The 18,851-nt window shown below is 36.3% G+C and overlaps 1 long non-coding RNA gene across 2 annotated transcripts; it reads right to left on the bottom strand.

The window, feature by feature from the left end:
- Positions 1-554: 554 nt before the first annotated feature.
- Positions 555-18,544, bottom strand: LOC143668456 (uncharacterized). 2 transcript variants are annotated; one of them, XR_013168450.1, is made up of 3 exons: positions 18,431-18,544; positions 10,416-10,476; positions 555-800 (listed from the first exon to the last, which is right to left on the bottom strand). It is a non-coding gene; the product is annotated as an uncharacterized LOC143668456 (long non-coding RNA). The 2 variants fall into 2 exon arrangements; XR_013168451.1 differs by lacking the exon at positions 555-800 and adding an exon at positions 4,857-4,924.
- Positions 18,545-18,851: the final 307 nt, after the last annotated feature.

Genomic DNA, 18,851 nt, shown 5'->3' with positions numbered 1-18,851 from the left:
AGTGCATCTACTGGGGAAAGGAATTTACATTTATCGAGCACCTAATATGCCAACCACTTAGCTGGTCATTTTCTTCAGAACAATTTGCTGAGAGAATTATTAATATCCCTTTCTTTATAATGAGAAGCTGAACTCAGAGAGATTACTTAGCATGGCCTGTATCATATAGGGAGTCACTGGAGAAGGTGGAATATGATGCCACAGCTTTGGTCTTTGCATTATTTTATGTAGCATGCACAATTATTATATATCTATACCATGCTTTGCACCCAAACAGTTATAAGATGGCTAACCAACACCAAGCCCAACAAAAAGGTAGAGCCATACTAAACAAAAATCATGCAAGTAAAGATAAAAGTAAATGAGGAAATTGTGTTAACAGTAAAATAAGTGTTAGACAGAAGAGATTACGCCAAGGACTTGATTAGTAAAAGCTGAGACAGTGCTGGAATTGTTCTAAATACTTTATATATAATAATGGATATAGCCCTTATAACAACCCCATGAGAAAGTGTTTAAGATATTGTTTTATATCAAGTTTCCCTAAAACTCAATGATTTAAAACAGCAACAATTTGTTTTATTCCTCACAATTCTATAGGTTGATTTGTTGGTCCTTCTACCTACTGTAGTACTTTTTGGGGTTGTGGGCTAGCTGGGAAATTCAGAATGTCCTGTCACATGGTGGGCAAGTTCGTGTGAGCTGGTAGCTGGGAGTTCAGCTGAGGATGTTGGCTGTGATCACAGATCTCCGTGTGAGCTTCTCCGTGTGGTTTCTTAGGCTTCCTCATATCACGGCACCTGGGTTAAGAAGGAATGTTCAAAGCAGCAAAATTAGAATCTGAAGATCTCTTAATGTCTAATGTTGGAAGAATCTGTGTGATTTCTGCCGCATTTTATTGATCAAAGTAGGTAGCAGCATGAGCCAGATTTAATGGGGAAGAAAATGGCATGGGGTTTGACTATCCGGGGGAACGATTCGAGAGGAACTTCTCCCGTTTTGAGAGAAAACCTGGCACTTTGGACTCATTTGCTTATAGCCAATAGGCGTGTGCTCTCTTTGTGAGAGACGATAGCTATTGCAATGCTTCCTGAGAGCACAGTGAGCATTTGGCATCTCTGCTCTCCAATATAGAACAATAGATGATTTCACAGCTGTTAGGATGAACAAGGCATGAACCTCTTTCTTGGTTCCTTAGAGTAATGGAAAGGTTATCAGCACTCAGATAGCAATACATAGGGGGCAGAATCAAACAACTGCTGGATTTGTCAGTCTCTGCTATTTCTAGCCTCACACCACTATTGATCACCATTACCTGCCTGCTCACTCCTTCCCAATCTTGAAATCAATAAGAAAATAGCTTGGTTTGCCATGTTGTCTTGAGCTTTGTATTAAAAATCATCTGGCTTCTTTGGGAAGATGGAGAGTTGTAGCTATTGAGGCAACCTTTCTATTAAATTGAATTCTCCCAGCCTTCAACTAGACATTTTTTGACTTCTTCCTTACTTGTTCTTTCTAGCTCAGCTGGAGAGCCCTGGGTCTACGCAAGCTTTGGAAAGAATATGGAGTCTTTCTCTGAGGTGTGAGAGTAAAGATAACTAAGATGTGACAATGTAGAGAATATATTAGGCCTCTGCTTCTCACCAGTCAACCTAGAAATTTCTGTGTATTCACATTCATTGTTTCCTCTATCTCTCTCCTTAAAATGAAAGAGATGACAGTGTCTCCCAACCCCCAGCTACAGCTTTTCCCTCCATCTTTACCCTCAACTCCTTTGCTTCTCACCATCAAAGTGACATTCCTTTGTTGATCATCCCCATCTCTTCAATCATCAATTTCTTCTTCTTGGGTCCTTTTTTTAAAAAATATTTTTATTGAGGAATATCCACATATATGCAGTCTAACCATTTTTATACAATCAATGACTCACAATGTTATCACATACTTTGATATTTTCCATCATGATCATTTTTAGAACATTCGTGTCACACCAGAAAAAGAATAAAAAGAAAAAAAGAGAACTCATACATCCTATACTCCTTATGCTTCCTTCTCATTGATCAATAATATTTCAATTTAACCAATTTTTATCCTTTATATCCCCCATTATTTATTTGTTTTTCACTCATCTCTCCCTACCCTGGATAAAAGGAACATCAGACACAAGGTTTTCACAATCACACAGTCAGACTGTGAAAGCTGTTATGCAGTCTTCTTCAAGAATCAAGGCTACTGAAACACAGTTCAACAGTTTCAGGTGCTTTCCTCAGGCACTCCAATCCACCATAAACTAAAAAGGGTTATCTATATAATGTGTAAGAATAACCTCCAGAATAACCTCCCAACTCTGTTTGAAATCTCTCAGCTACTGAGACTTACTTTTTTTTTTTTAATTTTTTTTATTAATCAAAAAAAAGAAAAGAAATTAACACAACATTTAGAAATCATTCCATTCTACAAATGCACTCAGTAATTCTTAGTATCATCACATAGATGTATGATCATCATTTCTTAGTACATTTGCATCGATTTAGGAAAAGAACTAGCAAAACAGCAGAAAAAGATACAGAATGTTAATATAGAGAAGAGAATTAAAATAATAATACTAATAATATATATATATATATAAAGGAAAAAGAAAAAACAAAAACAAAAGTTACAAACACACAAACAAACAAACAAAAAACCATATTTCAGGTGCAGCTTCATTCAGTGTTCCAACCTAGTTACATTACACTTAGGTATTATTGTGCTGTCCATTTTTGAGTTTTTGTATCTAGTCCTGTTGCACAGTCTGTATCCCTTCAGCTCCAATTACCCATTATCTTACCCTGTTTCTAACTCCTGCTGGTCTCTGTTACCAATGATATATTCCAAGCTGATTCTCGAATGTCGGTTCACATCAGTGGGACCTTACAGTATTTGTCCTTTAGTTTTGGGCTAGACTCACTCAGCATAATGTTCTCTAGGTCCATCCATGTTATTACATGCTTCATAAGTTTAGTCTGTCTTAAAGCTGCATAATATTCCATCGTAGGTATACGCCACAGTTTGTTTAGCCACTCGTCTGTTGATGAACATTTTGGCTGTTTCCATCTCTTTGCAATTGTAGATAATGCTGCTATAAACACTGGTGTGCAAATGTCCGTCTGTGTCTTTGCCCTTAAGTCCTTTGAGTAGATACCTAGCAGTGGTATTGCTGGGTCGTAATCCATTCTGCCATTCTGTCTTTTGATTGAGAAATTCAGTCCATTAACTTTTAGTATTATTACTGTTTGGATAATATTTTCCTCTACCATTTTGGCTTTTGTATTATATATATCATATCTGATTTTCCTTCTTTCTACACTTTACTCCATACCTCTCTCTTCTGTCTTTTTGTATCTGACTCTAGTGCTCCCTTTAGTATTTCTTGCAGAGCTGGTCTCTTGGTCACAAATTCTCTCAGTGACTTTTTGTCTATAAATGTTTTAATTTCTCCTTCATTTTTGAAGGACAATTTTGCTGGATATAGGAGTCTTGGTTGGCAGTTTTTCTCTTTTAGTAATTTAAATATATCATCCCACTGTCTTCTAGCTTCCATGGTTTCTGCTGAGAAATCTACACATAGTCTTATTGGGTTTCCCTTGTATGTGACAGATTGTTTTTCTCTTGCTGCTTTCAAGATCCTCTCTTTCTCTTTGACCTCTGACATTCTAACTAGTAAGTGTCTTGGAGAACGCCTATTTGGGTCTATTCTCTTTGGGGTGCGCTGCACTTCTTGGATCTGCAAATTTAGGTCTTTCATAAGAGTTGGGAAATTTTCAGTGATAATTTCTTCCATTAGTTTTTCTCCTCCTTTTCCCTTCTCTTCTCCTTCTGGGACACCCACAACACGTATATTTGTGCGCTTCATATTGTCATTCAGTTCCCTGATCCCCTGCTCAAGTTTTTCCATTCTTTTCCCTATAGTTTCTGTTTCTTTTTGGAATTCAGATGTTTCATCCTCCAGTTCACTAATTGTAGCTTCTGCCTCTTTAGATCTACCATTGTAGGTATCCATTGTTTTTTCCATTTTTTCTTCTTTGTCCTTCACTCCCATAAGTTCTGTGATTTGTTTTTTCAGATTTTCTATTTCTTCTTTTTGTTCAGCCCATGTCTTCTTCATGTCCTCCCTCAATTTATTGATTTGGTTTTTGAAGAGTTTTTCCATTTCTGTTCGTATATTCAGCATTAGTTGTCTCAGCTCTTGTATCTCATTTGAACTATTGGTTTGTTCCTTTGACTGGGCCATATCTTCAATTTTCCGAGCGTCATCCATTATCTGCTGGTGTCTGGGCATTTGATCAGATTTCCCTGGGTGTGGGACCCGGCTGGTTGAAAGGTTTTTCTGTGAAATCTCTGGGCTCTGTTTTTCTTTTCCTGCCCAGTAGGTGGCGCTCGTGGCGCTCGTCTGTCTGCACGGCAGTCGGCCCGGGAAACCGCGCGTGGAGGCGGGGGTCGCTGGCCGCCGCGGCTTGGGAGAGTGCCGGTCCTAATTGCCCAGCTGGCCCGAAACACCAAGCGTGACAGGAGGGCCCCACTATCCAACGTTCCCAGTCAGACCGGGGAGCCACGTGCGTGGAGGGGACCCCAGTCGCCAGCCGCGCCGGCCGGGAAAACGCGCGCCCCTCGGGTATCTCACCGCAGCAGATTCTCCCTGCCCGTTCAGCTGTTCCAGAATGGGGTACGCTGTCTTTTTGGTCTCTGTCTTGACTCCGGGAGCTGTTTCGTATTGTTTTTGTTTCTTTAGTTGCTTTTCTGGAGGAGGAACTAAGACCCGCGCATCTTACTAAGCCGCCATCTTCTCCGGAAGTCCCTGAGACTTACTTTTATCTCATTTCTCTCTTTCCCGTTTTGGTCAAGATATCTTTCTCATGCCGAGGATGCTGGGTCCCAGCTCGTCCTGGGAAAATAATCACTTTTATTCACACATAATGCAATCCAACTTAAGTAAAATAGACATGTCTTCACCATGATAATCTATGTGAAGACATTTCCTTTTTTTTTTGTATGCTATATGGCGGTGTCACATTTCATCCTTTATTCCATGTGAGTATCCCGTTACTGCGGCACCATTTGTTGAATTTTTGTTTGTTTGTTTGTTTGTTTTTGGGAAGTGTACAGGCTGGTAATAGAACCCGGGTCTCCTGCATGGCAGGTGAGAATTCTACCACTGAACTACCTTCGCACCCCGCAAGACATTTCTTTTTCTCCCCCACAGAATCCATATCCCTTCCCCATGCCGCCTGCCCCCATTTGTTGACATTTAGTTTTAGCTTATTGCCTTTGTTATAGTCAGTGGAAGCATATTACAATGTTACTGTTCACCGTAAACCTTAGCTTGCATTGATTGTACCTTTTCCTGTATAGCATCTATTTTTAACCTCATACAATGTTGACATTCATTTGTTCTCCCTCACACAAAAAGTATTTTTTATATTTGTACATTTAGCCACCATGCTTGCCCACTCTAGGCATTCCTAAGTTATACCATTTTAGTCTTTATCTTCTAATCTTTCCCTCTGGTTTCATACATGCCCCCAGCCCTTCTCCCTCAGCCATGCTTACATTCAGCTTCATTCAATGCACTTATATAATTGTGCTACCATCAAGTAGTCTGGTGCTATCCATTTCTGAATTTTTACAATCAGTCCTGTTGCACAATCTGCATTATTCACTCCTTTTCCTCATATATTTAACATGCTCAAGTTCTCTTCTTTTCTGAATCCCATTTCTTCCACTAACCTTACCTCTGTTTTTCTTTTTCTCCTCATCAGCACAGCTTAATGAAAGTTTTCTCATCTCATTTCCTCTACTACTAGTAAATATAGTGAATTTTTCTAAAACTTTATTTCGGGTCCACCACACTATTAAAACTGCTTTTGCAGAATGAAATGTCACCCCTATTATACAGCATACAAAAAAGCAACAACCACCAAAAATTGCTTTAGCTAGTCACAAAATGATTCATTATGCTAAATCCAACAGACACATCTTAATTTTTATCTTAGATTTTTTAATCTTATCTTAAATTTTATCACAGCAGCATGTGACATCACTGAGCATTAAGCACATCTTGCTTATGCTTTGCCCTCCCCAGGCTGCCACTCATCTCATTCTGGCCACAATGCACATACTTTCAGCTCTTTCAGGAGAACAGGCTCATTCTTTCACTTAGGCCTTCCTTGCACACTTACGTCCATCCAGAGTTGTTTCCATCCTCTTCCCTTTGATGACTCCTACCTGTCCTCTAATTTTCCTCTCCCGCCATCACTTTCTCTTCTCCCTCATGTGTATGTAAGATGCTCCTCCTAGTTATTCCCACAGGATTCTTCACATGACACTCTCTATTGCACTTTAATTATCCATCTATTTGTCTGTATTCTCTATGAGAGTATAAGCTCCATGAGGCTAAGGATTGTATCAATTTATTATCATTATTATTTTTGGCATGGGCAGGCTCCCAGAATCGAACCCGGGTTTCGGGCATGGCAGATGAGAATTCTACCACGGAGCTATCCTTGTACCGCCCTGTATCAATTGTTTTTATGACTCATCTCTAGTGCTTCATAGCCTAGTAGGGTAACTGGCAAGGTTAGGAGCATAATCAACCTGTTGGGCAAATGATCAGAAATGCATGTGTGCACATGCACGTGCATATTATACACACACTACTGTGGCCCTTTGAAATGTACTTACGAAGTGATAATATCTCATCTCTAAGTAATAATTTGAATTAACTTGAGTTGAATTTTTTACTGGGAAGATATATTATTCACAGAAGTCTGCAATAAAGGGCAATAAATGCCTGATGCAAAATGGGTAGCACAAACAGTGTACATGTTAAGAAAAGAGTGCTAGAACATGTAGGTGAGGTGAGTAGTTTCTAGAGGAAGAAAGTTCCTTTTAAATTTAGTCTTGAAGGATGTTACAAGTTTTGATAGGGGGATGTAGGAAGAAAGTCATTCCGGAGAAGGCAATAGTGGAGTAACAAAACCCAGGGCATGACTGAAAAAGAGTGACAAACCAGTTGTCCAGCTGTAGCAAAAACACTCATGTAGGAAGAGTAGAAGAAAGGACTGGGAAGGTAGGTATATGGTGGAAGTTCTTTAAATAAAAAACTAAGAGTTTGAGCTTTATTCTCTAGTATGTAGAAACCACTAAAATATTGAATTTCATATTTCCCCCACTTGCTGACACAAAGCATAAAAGTGTTAATCATATTCACCTTTTCCTTTTAATAGGTAGTCATTAATGCATTCAGATAATATGCTAGCACCAACTCTTAACAGAGATCACATTTCTCAGAGCTCTCTTTCAATGTAACAGCTTACACATTGCTTCTGTATTTAAAATGATGGTCCTGGATGATTTATTGTTTTGCTATTTAAAAAATTCAATTCTATTTCTCAATTTTACCATGATGTCTAACTACTGCAGGCTTCTTTGCAACAGTTTCTTTAACTTACAGTTAGTTGGTATTATTAGAGAATTGCATTAACATGAAATATATTATTTCAGATGACTAAGGAATTGTTGAATGATTATAGATCTAATTCCAAGTCTATAATGCACTATAAACATTCTCTTTTGGTGCCTCATACTAAATCAATTTTGCAGTTCTTTCCCAGGATTCTACTATATATTCAAGCCTATTTGAATTCACTTTTTAACATTATTTATATGTCAATGACTGATTGGCTAAATTTAGATACATCCTTCAACATTAAGTATATGTTCTAAATGTGATTTGAAAACACAGCTTGGTTACTTTGTGCTTTGTGGTTATATACTTCTGTGGTGATCATATTATCCTATAAATGAGGCAGGCCTCAAGTGCAGTTTGAGTACTTTTATTCCTTTTATGTTAGTTATGGTTGATTCCAAGAGTAGTTGACTTAAGATATCTCCATAGTCTTCAGGCTTTCAATCCCACAATCACTTCTCTGTACTCTAAAAAGATGTGATTTTGCATTACTGAGAAAGTCAGTGCGAACCCTGGGCAGAGGGCCTCCTGACAAAACCCACAAATGTGCTTCTTCAAAGACCAGGTTTTGGATGCTTGCCATAACCATGCCAACAGTATTAGCCAGGAAAGAACTTCAAATTGCACCAGTTAAGTGAAAATACATCTTCTCCACCTTTCTAAAAATCTCCTTTCCCCTGTGTAAGGAAAAGTAAAAGAATAGCTAACATCTCCGTTTCCCAGAGTCAGCTTTCAGGCTTGAGCTGGGGGGAAGGGAGATGGTTTGGATTCGATGTTAAAGTCTTAAACTGAATTAATTTAATTTTTAAGCTTTAAAAATCCTAAAGTGAGTCTCAGTTTTCAAAATGACTGCTGCTTTAGCTGAATACACAAGGAATACTCCTGGATAGTCTGGAAATTTAGTCACGGTAAGAGAAAATCTAAAGAGCATCTTGTAGTCAGTGGTGGCAGAAAAATAAAGCCACTTACTGTTTGCACTCCATCCAGTTCAATTCATTTAATCGTCTGACAGTAATACTTTTGTCTGACATATCAGAATCCTGTTTGGAGCTAAAGTAATCAGTCAGCCTCCAAATCATTCATTCTTTCCTCCTCCATGCATCCCCAGTTTCTTTCTTCCCTCATTCTTCCCTCTCTCCCCCCTCTCCTTTTTTCCCTTTCTTCTTTCCTTCTTTCCTTTGTCCCTTCTTACCCTAATCATTGAAACCATACTCTATGCCAGGCTCTGTTCTAGGTGTCAAGGATACATCAGTGAAGAAGACAGACATAATCCTTTTCCTCTGGGAGTATTGATGCCAGGAAATAAACCGTTAATGGCTTTGAGCTGATACTGAATGCAATGAGGGGATATGCCAAAAGAATAATTGATCAAGAGTTTTCCATGTAAAGAAAGAGTAAATGCAAAGAATCTGGAGCAAGAGTATGATTGGGATGCTTGCAGAAGAGCAAAAGTCCAAGGAGAGGTGGGGAAAGTGGGAGGAGATAAAATTAGAGAAGTGGGGTTGGGGGTTGGGGGTGGGGTGGGGGGTGGAGATGACATAGGACCTTGGGTCTTTAGATTTTATTCTAAGTGTGATCAGGAAGTTGTTAGATGATTCTGATCAGATAAGTGACATAATCTGGTTTAAGTTTTAAAAGACTACTATAAGGAGACAGACCATGGGGGAGACAAGAGTGGAAACCAGGAGACCAATTAGAAGGCTGTAGTAGTAGTCCAGACAAGAGTTGATAGATGCTTTTGCTAGGGAGGGAGAGGCAGATATGAAGAGATATGTTTGGATTCTGTTTGTAATTTGAAGACAGAACCTACAGATTTTGCTGAGGAACTGGATGAGCGATATGCAAAACGAATGAAGTCAAATGTGACTCCCAGGTTTGTTTGTTCCTTTGCCAGAGTAATTGAGAGAACCCTGGTGCCATTTACTGTGAAGCGCACCATAAAAAGAGCAGATTTGGGCAAAGGGTGGGGATTAAGAATTACGTTTGAGATCCCTATAAAACATGCTACTTGAGGTGTGTGAATCTGGAGTTCAGAGGAGAGGTAAGGTAGGGAATATCAATATTGGGGTCATTAGTTTATAGTTGGAATTGAAAGACATGTGTTTGGAGTTGACCACTTAGGGAGTGAGAAGAAAGAGAAGAGGTCCTGGGTTACTCCAGAAGTTGGAGCATGGGCAAAGGAGATGTATCTAGAGATAGAGACAAAGAAGATGTGTCCAGTGATGTCCTGCAAGCCACAAAAGGAAAGTGTTGGAAAAATGCGAATGCAATCAAGTGTCAAATGCTGCCAAGAGATTAAATTAGATCCTGATGAGAATTGGATGCCATTGGACTTGGTAAGGTAGAGGTTATGAAAGAGGTTTTTGTGGAGTGGTGGAGTCAAAAGCTTAATTGAACTAGTTTCAGGGAAGGACCTGAAAATAGGAAGTAGAGAAAGTGAAAAGACAATCCTTTAGTGGTATGCTGTAAAGAGGAGTACAGAAATAGGTGGTAGCTGCAGCTGAATGAAGAATCCAAAGAGGTTTTGTTTTTGTAAAACCTGATGGGAATGAATCAGTAGAATGGGAAAATTCATGATGTGGGAGAGAAGGGAAGAGGGTAGGTAAAAGAGGGAAAAAAGGATGAGATACATTGTATATTTTGGCATTTGGTATGGGCTATGATATGTTTTCTCTTAAATAAATAGCATAATACTGACTAAAGTAGACCACGGAAAAGCCCTTTATATGGAAAAGGGCTTATTTCCGAAAAGGCATGCAAGTAGTTGAATCATTTTTGTTAAATGAGATGGTCATGTCACCATTGGCATATGGAGCCAAGGCCCATATACCTACATATTTATTTGTACCCATAGCTTCACTAGGCCAGCAACAAATAGTGAAGCATCTTTGATCAGCTAGACACTTACTCAGGTGCTGCGAATACCGTGATGAAAAAGGCAAAGGTGCTGCTTAGAAGGATCTTCCATTCTAGTAAAGGGAGAAAATGGGTAGAAAGATGAATGAATAAATAAGACATTTTCTGGTGATACTTGTCTTAAAAACAAGGGAAATATGGTAAGAGACTCTGACCCCATTCCTTTGAAATTGAAATTTATTACATATGGAGCCTGGGTGCTCCAGAAACCCGAAACATTTGGATGACAGGCAAAGAAAGACGGAAATGATGATTCCCACTTTTCAGATGAGGAAAGGGAGATTCAAAGAGTTTGGGCATGTTTCTAAGATTAATTAGCAAGTTGTAAAAGGACAATTCAAATGCAGGTGTTTTGACTCCAAGCCTATTGCTCTCTTTATGACACCAAGAAAACGTGTGTATTATAAATTGAATGTGTTTATTATCCATTTCAAAAATTGTCCTATATGTTAAGAGCAATATATAATCATGGGCATACAAGCTTTAATATCTCCTAGATTACAATAGGATCTAGGAAGAGTAGATTTGTACTTTTTAAGAATAATGTAAAGATTTTGTATTATTGATCAGTCTCCAGTATCAGTATCCTCTTTAGAATGTAAGAAGTTGATGGGTTTTAATGACATTTTAAAAATGATTTCATTTTACTTTCTGTCATTTTGTATTTTGCATATTAAATGTTAATAATTTATTTTCTGATGAAAAATCATTTATGGAGTGAGTTTTTTAAGATACCACAAAGAGAGACTTTATTAAATAGATAAATAGTTTAAGTTAATACCCTGTAAAATTGTACTTTAGAAACATGAAACCATTTGGGGACTATAAATGTGCTGTACAGTGCTGTTGGCGAAGCAATTCTAAGGCCATAGACTCCTTGTTATCTAAATGCTCAGGCAATGGATTAAAAAAATGTGATTTCTTTCATGCCCTTTTTTTCCTTCTACTTAAACAGGCAGCACTTTGAATCAGAAAGACAAGTTTATCTTTTCAGCTCTTGAAAATTTTGAGTCGTTGTTATTAGTGATCTATGCTGATAATTAGAAGCAGTAGAATGCTGAAATTTATTTTCCAAACTTTCCGATAAAATCTAATAAAACATAACAAAGGCTAAAATCTTTGTCTGAAAGACCATTTCTTCCTGTCAGAGAATATAAAAAATCAGCTGTGATATTTTCAGAACTATCCAATTTCAAATGCTCTTTTATGCAGTGCTTTTATGACCAGTTGCTTGACAAAATATAGCTATAGTTACTTCATGTGACTGCTCCTAGCTATTGGTGTTGGTATATTTTTCTGGACATATGCTGATATTCAGTAGTTCCCAACCTAGAGATTTTAAGCTGGCTTCACTGCTTTGCATTCTTTTAGATTTTAGAGGTCTTTGTAAGTGAACAACCTTCTGCTATGCACTCATTGTGAACTCTATTTTGAGGCAAGTTTTGTTCCTAGATCATTAATGAGTTAGGTGTGCGTTAGCAGAGATCTGGTGCTCATGAGACATTAGATGTGCTATATGAAACTTGCTCTTAAAAATCTTCTATGCTGCCGTATTAATCAGAACATTTGCAGGTTTTTTTTTGCTGCTATAAATAAGAAGAAGTTTTCAATACATACATTGCATTCAATATATATATTATATTCTATAATAAATTATTTCTTTTCATTTCGAAAAGTACATATATCTTTAAAAAAATATATATATATATCTTCAAAACATATGTATGTTTGAATAATTAGTGACTATGAGCTTTAATCTCATCTCTTAGCTCTTATCTCCATTTTGTTAATTTAAGTAGCATGGGAAACATACATATGTTTACATTTGTGTTGTTCCTTTGCATTTATCCATGTCTATAGGATATTTTACATACATAGATAAGAATGTATTTTCACAGTAGGGTCACACTGTATGCTTAACATTTGGAACACATTGGAGAAAGTTACTCACATAAGCATTTTTCACTCTATTTTCCTTACTATGTGTTCTTAATAATTATTGTAGGGGAGAATAAATAATACAGTAGACCAATATTAAAGGAAAAATGTAGTGATTACATACAAAAATGTATGTAAATGACTGAATTTTAAACAACCCTTATTAGCTTCTCTAGGTTTAGTAAATACCTTAAAGCCAAATTTTAGACTGTTAACGTGGCAAAGAGAACGACTTAGAAGACAGTTCCAGGTTAGAGCAGTTCTTTTTGAATTAAAAGCAATGTGCATGGGGTTCTCAAGCAATTCTAAGGGATTATTTTTTCCTTTTAAGAAAAACACTGCCTTGTGGATCCCCAAGTCCAGATTTGTACAAAGAAAACTAGTTCAGGGCTGAGACTGGTTGCTGATACATTTCAAGGAGGACCGGCCGGCTGCACTTGTGAGCGGTGACAGATCTCTGAAATATAATCCTGATTAAAAATGCATGTGTGAAACCTCTTCGAATAAAGCGCTGTGTCCAACAGCATTTTTCTAGCTACTGCATGTGAGAAGAGAAGACTAATGTAGCCACTCTGGTACTATATATTCCATCATGTGCTGATTGTTTTACATTTCTGAAATCGGCTGTATGTACGGCTTTGAACTAGGTATTTGCTGTACAAAAAAAAAGGTTGATACAAATGGATTTAGAAACTCAGTGGTGTACTCATAAACATACAGACACAGCCTTTTAATAAATTATATCTAAATCAAACTAACATGCTGAGTGATAGAAAGTTGTGATTTAAATGAACATCAGTGGCCATGATATTTAGGTCTTTAGTACTGCTAAATTATGTAAAGTAGGAGGCATATGTGTGCAACTACTTCATGCAGATTAGCAACTCTATTGTTGCAACTCTGTTACTCTTGCAGTGCCAAAGCTTTAATCACCCATTGACCAATTTTAAGAGCGCCTGAATATAAAACATTTTTTTTCCATTTGAGGTCCAGATTTATATAAATCTCATAACATAGAAAGGTGGTGAATTTATCCAGTTTAAAATAAAAGCAGCGCATGCAACTGTGAAGGTGCCTGGAGAAATCAGAGCAAGCAAAGTTACGGTCTTGCCCATGTATTCCATTGATTCCAACTGTGTGTGATTTTTGTCATATGACAGGGGTCTAGAATGTTAATTATAGCTATTTTCTTCACAGGGATCTAAAAGATGGCTATAAACCATGGAAATATCACTTCTTTAAAAGTGCAGGAAATAAAGAATTGGGAAGAAAACCAGTAGAGTGAACCAATGGAGTAAATGGAGTGTAATAGATAATGGTTTGGAATTATACATGTTTCTGGTTATTTTCATCATTGTGATACACACAAAGACACATATGCATGAAAATACATATATATGCCTCTACATGCACACACATAATATATATATATATATACCCAGAACATATGTATACACAGATATGCACAATTTTTAGGACAATGTAATTATGAATTAAGGTAATCAGAAATAAAATATTACAAACTCCAGGACTTTGTAATAGGTACAGCTTGCTAGACCCTCCTGAACATTTTCAATGATTATTTATAAAGAATTTTTTATCTGAGGTCATTTAGAAAAAAATGATCTGAAGTTTTCATCACAACAAATCCTTACTAAGAACATTTTTAATGTAATTTATCCATATGAAAGTGACTTATGAATTTACATTTTCTAGTGGGTGGAACTAATGGCCTGTGTGAATTTCTTTGTCTTAACTCCTCTTGTCTAGTACATTGTTTGGGTTTGGTAGTCTATAGTTCTTCATAGCAAAATTGGAAAATTAATTGATAAAAGCAAAGCATTTGACACATTGGTAGTAACTTTCTCTTAATCACTTAATCATCAACATATTCATGGGTTTAAGAATTCTGTTTCTGTACAACCAAGTGAGAAGATAGAAAAAAAATATTTTCTTCTTTTAGGCCTCAAAACTGAAAAGAGCCTTGTTAAGTGTCCTACTGAATGCTTGTTAACCCAACTACATTTGCAGATACTCGATTTTAATTGGAATATTAAAATAAGTATACTTTGAAGGATAATTAATAGTGTTTGACTTAAATTTTAGATTTAAATGGTATATAACAATTATCTCTAAAGCCGCTTCTATATGGTTTACTTTAATATGCGTTTATATTTCCAGTGTTAATGATTATACTTTATAGAATTACCCTATAAAAAGACTTCTTTAAAATGCATATACTGAAGAACAATATTGATTACAAATTATAATTTTCCTAAAATGAATGCTTTTTTTTTTAGATGTTTAGTACATCTAGTCTCAGGTCAATATATAAAACATGAAACAGTGGGCAAAATTCTATAACAAAATGTGCTGTAGGTACAAAACAATGCATAACAATTACTATCGTTGAGTCCAACAACAACAAGCTTTCTAAAACCTTTAAGACCTTGAATATTTTTTTCTAATCCCTTGGTACCTTTTAACAAGTGGAACTATTATATATATATATATATATACATAAAACGGACATATATCTTCTTTAGATTTATTGGGGCCCTACTTAACTAGAGCACCTCTCTTCTGTGCTTCAACAATATACAAAGCTTTCTTGTGTTTTTTTTTTCCTGGTATACATGCTGACACACGAAAATGTATGCAGAGAAGTTAGCCAAAATAAAGCCTGATCATCTTCATGAAAAATATGATCCTCTATGTCTGATGCAAGTATAAAATGAATAAAGCTTACACGCATTGTTCTCCTGCTGATATCCTCTCACTAATGAATGCTTAGATATTAGTTTAAGTGAAATCTAAATTATCCACAGTGTTCTGTATATTTTACTTTATTTGCAATTAATTCTCTTGGTATATTATATCTATGTTAATATATATTTTCTTACAAAATTCTAAAGAGAATACTGACTCCAATTTATTTCCCATCTTGCAGTTGATTTAAGCAGGGGTTTAATGCTAGTGAGCTCCTTTCTTAGTAACAAATATACAGAGTGAGTGTTCTGAGATTTATGGATGAACCTAGAATTCAGAAATGGGTTTTATTACTTTTGATTTAAAATTAATTACCTATTATTAACGTAAAAATTCACAATGATAATTAGTGGTCTCAGGTTACTATTTAGCTCATTCCTGTTGTTTTTTAAACAACTTTAAGCTACTGTTGATATTAATACCAATGTTTTTGAGCAACCATTTCTAGTTTAAAAAGGTTCACTAGTATTCAGTTAGTCTGAAATTACTGTGTATATGCCTGTGTTTGTGTGTGAATTATCTTTTTATTTATTTTTGATGTAGGGACATTTAAGGGGCAAATATAGTCTAAATGTCATAAAAATATTTCTGTTTTCCAAGATGTCAATTCCAGAATGCCATCAGCACAATTACAATCATTTTTCATATATTCTGAAAATTCACTGTTTTTTAATTATATTTACAAAGTACAAATAACTGGGATAAAAATCACTCAACAGATTCACTGATAAGAATTGTCATTAATTCCATTAAGTGTCTGATCTTTCAAATGCCAAGTTTCATTCTTTTGAAAAAGGGTATCTGTGAAACAAATATGTTTAGGAAACAAAAGAACCTATCACTTTTAAACCAATTCTAGCTCAATGGAAATAAAAATCTACCATCATTATGTAACAATTGCAGGGAGGACAGAGAGATAGAAGAGATAAGGAGGAGAGAAAATGTTTTAAACGTTGGAAAATGCTTCATTTCAGGGTTTGTGATCATATACATTGTATGCTCCAATTTAAAATAATGCCTGTTGTGACATAACTTGGAGTGAAATATTCCCCTGTACTGTGAGAATTGATGGTCTTTCTTAACTATAGTTGGATACATTCTGTGAAATTATAAGTCTTTCCCAAAATAATTTGGGTTTTCTTTTTTAAGTACATATCCAGGGATATTTTATTTATCAGTCTCGTATAGTGTCTTTAACAAACAGAGGGTAAAAAATTTCCAGAAACGTGTTACATATGGGAACACGTATGTTGACCCTAATTTCTGAGTGACCTTGTTGACATGTATTTCATATAAAGCAGCTGTGGGCTTTGAAAGACCTTTCGAGACCGTTATTTGAATAGCAAATTTAGAATCTGAAGAAATATGTTTCTTCTTAGCTTAACACACAGGTAGAGCGAGCGGTAACCCCCCTGCTGGCTCAGGTCCTTAGTTAAATCATCAGTTTGTTAACTGCTGTTTGCAAGGTAAACCCTCCCTCTGGAATGAACTTCTTTAAAGCAAAATGAAATAAAATAAAGGTAAGTAAAAGTAAATAGATTTTCCTATTGAAAGTTATTACTTCAGGAATGGAGAAGATGGATATTGATCGGCAGCATCCTTTGCCATTACAGTCAGGTCCACGTAGATGGCTAAGACACTTTATTCTAAGCAAACAGCCATTTTCTCTTCTGACATGGGATTCCAGTGAGAATTGAAAAAAGTGAAAGGTTTGTAAAAACATTTTTCTGTCCTTCTTACAGGGACAATTTATGTTGAAGTAACCGTTTCTGAGATACTTGCACCTGTTATTGATTTATTTCTTCTTTGTCATCAACAATCTCCTGTTTTATAGTACAGTTACCCTTGTATACTGCGCTCAGGCAGTGATTGAGAAATAATTTTAATTGCAACAAAGTCCCAAGGGTCTCCAAATATAAGGAGCATAGGAATAAAAGAATCAGCGAGTATATACTGTTTCTTAGGTGTTCTCTGGTGTGCAGAGATAGTGTGTTCAGCACTAGTGGAGGTTTGATGTCATGATGAACTATTGTCATAACATTGCAAATGGCATTCTAAATCCATGAAGTCCCCATGGTTTCTGGCCAAATAACCTTCCCATATAACCTTGGGTATCCATGGACCGGAAAACAGAAAACAAGGTGAATAACACAAACAACGTATTAGCAGTATAATTTATCACCACCAAAGATGGGCTAAGAATCTGTCACCAAAAAAAGCAAATTTGAGTACAAATCTAGTAAGCCTGAAGAAAACTTTTTGTTTAAACAAATGAGTACCTTTGAGATACATAACTATACATTTGCCCATCCGTACACGTGTAAGCATGCACTTTACTCAGTGTCCATCTACACAATGCACAATTGCTTCCTCCTCAAAAATCAGTAAGGCTGTGATTTCTCTATAGTTCACTCACTGTTTATGGATAAGGATTAATGTTTGACCTCCCCTTGCCTTCTCGATTTGAACCAATTACTTTGGAATAATTTTTCTGGTTTAACTTTTTATCACGCCTTCTGATATTTTAGTGAATAATTCTTGACAGCTATGAACATCTGCAAAAGTTATTGTTATCATAACTTGAGCTCAATGGAACTACCGTTAGCGATGTACAGAAGATCACATTGCACTTCAGAGTAGGAACACACTTACATTAAATAAAAAAAAAAAAAAGATTTGTGTTTTCAGCAGGAATCTTTGCTGAGTTTTCTTTAACAGAGGCAGACTGTTTCAAAATAAAAATGACACCTGGTCATGGAAAGCACCTTTGCATTCTGTACAGGGGAAGCCCCAAAGCATATATTTTTCATTTTGGAATTTTATACATTATTGTCATACAAGAAATAGCTTTTAATCCTCCTTCTCTATATTTTTATTAAGTGAATAAAGCAAAAATCTTTGGAAATGTTAATGCAGATGCAGAACATCTTTGTGTACCATGGGTTTGCAAGTGATTTCTCCTAAAAGTATTTCATTTTAGTGTCCTGATTTCTTATTCAGTATGCACCCAGGGACACTGGTGTATTGCATTCTCTTTGAAGACAGCAATTGATGGAGGAAATGCAGTTAGTCATTTATGTGCATATAACAATATAAATCACAAAGATTAAGGGGAATCATTTTGGGGAGCACCACAATCTTGCAACCAAAAGCACTTAAATAATTACCTTTTTTAAGCAACTTTTATTGACTATGCAGAAGGATAAAAAGTAATCTTACTTGTTTTAAATGGCATAAAGCAACCACATGCCATTAACAGAGTGTTACATTTCTTATTTCACTAAGATTGTTGAAGCTTACCAGAAAGAGATAAAAAATGTATAAATTCAGGAGCACTGGCTAGTAATATCCCAAACCATTGTCAGTGGACTCCTACTTTCTCCTGCCAAAATATGTGGAAGCATGCATGGATTGTACTAGATTAGTAAGAGGGGCTCGTTTCCGTGGTATTAGCCAGGTATCTTAGCAACAGGACCATACCAGATTCTAGCAGTGCTCTGTGGTAGTGCATGTAATATCCTGGACATAATCTGTCTTTTAATTTTCTTTGGATTGTAGTGATATTACAGATACATGTGTTCAGTTATAGATCTTTATTTAATAAGAAGAATGCCTTAGCTGAAGATTTGTACTATGCCAGGAGTGGGCAACTCACAATAATGTTGCTGGCGGTTTAGCCCAGGTACTGCCTTGTCTCACATTTCAGATTGACAGGAAAACT

The sequence above is a fragment of the Tamandua tetradactyla genome, chromosome 24, assembly GCF_023851605.1.
Source record: "Tamandua tetradactyla isolate mTamTet1 chromosome 24, mTamTet1.pri, whole genome shotgun sequence".
Classification (NCBI taxonomy): Eukaryota; Metazoa; Chordata; class Mammalia; order Pilosa; family Myrmecophagidae; genus Tamandua; species Tamandua tetradactyla.
This window is presented reverse-complemented; position numbering and strand designations above follow the sequence as displayed.